This window comes from Physeter macrocephalus, chromosome 18, assembly GCF_002837175.3.
Source record: "Physeter macrocephalus isolate SW-GA chromosome 18, ASM283717v5, whole genome shotgun sequence".
In the NCBI taxonomy this organism is placed as follows: domain Eukaryota; kingdom Metazoa; phylum Chordata; class Mammalia; order Artiodactyla; family Physeteridae; genus Physeter; species Physeter macrocephalus.
This window is the reverse complement of record NC_041231.1, coordinates 19513663-19518084: the sequence shown is the minus strand read 5'-3', so window position 1 is coordinate 19518084 and position 4422 is coordinate 19513663. Positions and strand designations below refer to the sequence as shown.

The window sequence follows — 4422 nt, the reverse complement described above, 5'->3', positions numbered from 1 at the left end:
GTGATACCTCACTGTAGTTTTGATTTGCATTTCTCTAATGATTAGTGATGTTGAGCATCCTTTCATGTGTTTGTTGGCAATTGGTATGTCTTTAAAGAAAATTACAGGCCAATATCACTGATGAACATAGATGCAAAATTCCTCAACAAAATACTAGCAAACAGAATCCAATAACACATTAAAAGGATCATACACCATGGTCAGGTGGGGTTTATCCCAGGAATGCAAGGATTCTTCAATATACGCTAAGCAATCAATGTGGTACACCATATTAACAAATTGAAGGATAACTACCATATGATAATCTCAATAGATGCAGGAAAAGAATTTAACAAAATACAACACCTATTTATGGTAAACTATTATAGCATCTCATAATATTTGCTTGGGATTAAACCTTGCATTTGAAAGAAAAATAGTTGTAAAAGTATACACACTGAATTAAAATATAAAAACTGCTTATTACATTTCAGTCTTTAAGGCAGTATTTAAAAGGTCAAACAGTGTACTTGTTTCACTTTACTTCCACACGTTTCTTTCCTCATTTTTGCTACCGATTTTTCATGTAACGTGTACCATCCTGTGAGTGCAGGCAACAGAAACCTCTCCTGTTATTTTGAGGAATATTTATTGCATGGGCTTGGGTGCTCACAAAACCATTGGAAAGAGTGGAGGAGACACGTTTATGGGTGCTGCTTACTAAGCTTTTGGGTTCTCGGTGATGCGGCACTCCAGCTGCAATTCACATGTCTGGAAATTGCTGCTGTCTTCACTGCCCCCCTCACCCCACTGGTTCTCCTGGTGAGTCTGGCACTGCCAGCTCTTATATCTGCCAGAGTCGCTGTCTGCTCACAGGCCCCAGAGGAGATGGTGCCCATTTCTCTTCTACCTCCCAATCTCATAGGAATTTATCTCATGAGTGGAAGCTAAATCATATCTCAGATCCTTCCCATTGGTAAGTATTGACAAGTATATTTTTGAGCCTTCCAGCTTCTTTGTAAAGAATATGTAAAAGTGTAGAAGAGAGAATGTAGAGTAAGTGTGACTAGACGCTGACTAGTACTCTATTTAAACACTGTTAAGTGTATCAAAGGAAGAGAAAACAGTCAATATTTAATGAATGCGTGTGCTGTCTTTTGGAAGCAGAGGACATTCCCCTTCCTTTTGCATTGTTGCTGAGTTAGGGGTTAAAACTTGACCATCCTTGTTCTGAATCTCACCCGCCATCTTATTTTGTTATTCATCATTGTGAAAAACTAAATCTGAAGATCTTTAGACAGGACTTGCATTCCTTAGGCGAGATGGTGGCAGTGTCATCATTAAGAGCATGGGCTCTGGAACCCAGGGGCTTGGGATTGAATCCCAACTTTGTCACTTATTGGGTCTGTGACTTTAGACCAGCTGCCTAACTTTTCTGTGCCTTAGTTTTATATTCTATAACATAGTTTAGTTCAAAAAACTTGTCTAAGGTAACTTCATCATAGGGTTATTATGAGTTAACACCAAGCGCTTAGAATATACTCAGTTCTCAGTCCAATTTAGCTGTGATGACTCATTCTCCTCATTTCTCTGGTAGTCTTGTCTCATTTCCGTTACCTGCTTGGCCTTTTTTGGTATTTGTGGGTGTGTGTGCCACTTCTATTTAAAGGCATTGATTGGTCTTAGCCTGGGTATTTAATTTATTCCATCTCATCCCTCCTCTGTATTTTATGTCTGTAGAAAGGCAGCATATGTACTGCAACCAGTTGTCAGTGACACAGAAGGAGAATAATTGTTGATACCTAACAGGCTACACGTTGCAACAGGGATCTTCAGCCTTTGGTTAGGCGTGAGTTGATTTGTCAACTGCTCAGATCCCCCCAAATTCTCCCTGTTTTGTCAACTGTGTAGTTATTTGGGGTCTTCCGTATAACCTCTGGGTTATAGCCAAGAAGGGAATCAGACTTATGCCTTGTTGGTAATGTGACCTGCATATTTAGGCCCTGAATCCAGACTCTCCAACCAGCCTCTCTGTGAGACTCAGTTTTATAGCTTCTGCAGGATGCTAGGGCTGACACTCAATTGAGCCTCTGGCTCTCTGCGTCACCTAAGTAATGCAGACATTCTTCTAGTTTTCCTTAACACAGAAGTGATATTTGGGGTGGGAAGGGCTGGGAGTGACTGTTGAAGGGTGGTTGACGCGCCAGGAGCAGGCATGGAATTGTAGCAGGGAATTGAGATCCCAGGTATCTGCTAAATTTCTGTAGAACCATTAGTAAGCTCCCATTTCACACCTGCTGCCGGGACGCCTTCTCCTTCTCACTAGGCTGGGAACCAGAAGCTTTTACCTAGAAAGTGGTTAAGTTTCTGATTCAAAGGCACACAGAGGAAAATGAGAAGTAAAATACCTTCTTCTCTCCCCTTTTGTCCCCTGTTATGTACAGGGGTATGATAAGTGTTGGAAACTGCTACCCTGGACCATTATACCTGCTGGGTGCCTCATGTTATGTTAGTGCCTCCCATACATGCTTTCCCTCTATTATCCTCACAGTAAACCTATTAGGAAGGCTGAAATGACCTCAAGGAATTTGCTGTGGGTTTCTAACCTGCAGGTGGCTCTAGACAGTACAATATTGTCATGAAAAATGAAATGGAGTATGGATATGCTATCAAACCACTTTTAAAATTTAGACTGTCCTTAACAAATGTAATGGGGACTGTTCATGACCATAGACAGAGTGAACGACCGAGTCCTGAAGGAGAGGAGGGATGGCAGACGGATATGGGATGTGTCCACGTGTCCGTGAATAGGAAGATGAGAGGGAAAAGGTGTCAAAAGCACCAGTGCGAGGGCTTTATCTTGGCATCAAGGAAGGGCTTCTTTTTCCCCTCAGAAATGGTAGCAGATGAATGGGGTAGAACTCAGGGGTGGGGGATAAGGATGCAGAGGTTATAAGGCATTAGATTAGGCAGAGATTATAAGGATAGAGAAGGGTCCCTTCCTAAGAAAAGAGGAACTAAGGTAATTTGTTCCTTTAAGCAGAAAGGCAGGAGGAATGGGAGTTGGGGGCATTAAGAAATGTGATTAGTTACAAGCCAACAATGAATTAAAGCAATTTGATTAATATAATTAGTAACACTCTTTGAGCACATAGTAAGCCAGGCTCTATACACGAATCACTTTATGTGTTTTCCCTCATTTACTTCTCCTGAAAAGAAAGAAATTATCGTTATCCCCATTTCTTAAATAAGGGGAATTAGGCTCCAAGTTTTGTGCAAGGTTATACAAGTCATAGTTGGTGGAACCGAGCCTCAAACACAGGTCTCCAAAGAAAGCGACATTTTTAATATTGCCTGGAGCGAAATTTGTTACAAGACGGAATGGAGCAAGAAAACACTGGAGGTTAACATGGTTCGGAGACTAGCGATCTGGATCTTTCAGATGAAGGAGGTGAGAGGTTATAGAATGATGGCAAGGGGAGGTAGTTAAGCAGGTAAAAACAGGGAAAAAGACTGAGAGGAACAGAGATGAAGATGAAGCCAGAGAACAGGTTCTATGTAGAGTAGAAACCATTTTTAAAATGTGTAATGTGCTTAACAAGGATTTCTTCAAGCAGAATACAGTTGACCTATGATGGAAACATAGTGTAAGACAGAAATAAAGAGTTGTGATCTTAGGCACTGAGAACTTGGAGCTGTTTGTTACTTCAGCATAGCACAGCGTATCCTTGCTAACACAAATAGTTGTCAGATTTTGATGTGAGCCAGAATTACCTAGGTATCATGTTCAAATGCAGTGGCCCTTGTCCTATTCCCAAAAGTTCTGATGTGGAAACTCGACTGAGCCCAACAAAGGAAATTTTTAATAACCTCCCTGGGTACATCATACCTACCAGGATTCAAGGACCAGGGGGTCATTCTACCTTGATTAAAATGAGGTCCATTTGTGAGTTTTAAAAGACAGTGCATTACAGAAAAGTTGCCCTTAAGTTGCCCTTTCTTTCTGGCGTGAAGCAGCCCCACACCAGGGTACAAATCTTGGCAAGAAGATTGTAGGCGAGATTTCAGCTCCCCTGGGTCCTCTTGGATGTGCAGGGCACAAACAGCCCTCTTGAAGAGGTTATTAAATTGTATTTCTTCATCTAAGAAGGTAAACTTTGCAAAATTGTCAGTGTATGTAATTCTGATATTTGTACCAAATGGACACATAACTAACATGAACTGACAAACTATGTCAAAGCTTTATCATTAGAATTATAGTGAGATTTTTGACTAGCAATACCAGGTAGTATTTTTTTTTTAACATCTTTATTGGAGTATAATTGCTTTACAATGGTGTGTTCGTTTCTGCTTTACAACAAAGTGAATCAGTTATACATATACATATGTTCCCATATCTCTTCCCTCTTGCGTCTCCCTCCCTCCCACCCTCCCTATCCCACC

At 41.0% G+C, this 4422-nt stretch overlaps 1 protein-coding gene across 8 annotated transcripts in view; it reads left to right on the top strand.

Annotated features, from left to right (window-relative positions):
• The window catches only part of CHL1 (cell adhesion molecule L1 like), a 278402-nt gene that overhangs the window by 244549 nt on the left and 29431 nt on the right, over positions 1 to 4422 (top strand). The window lies entirely within an intron of this gene.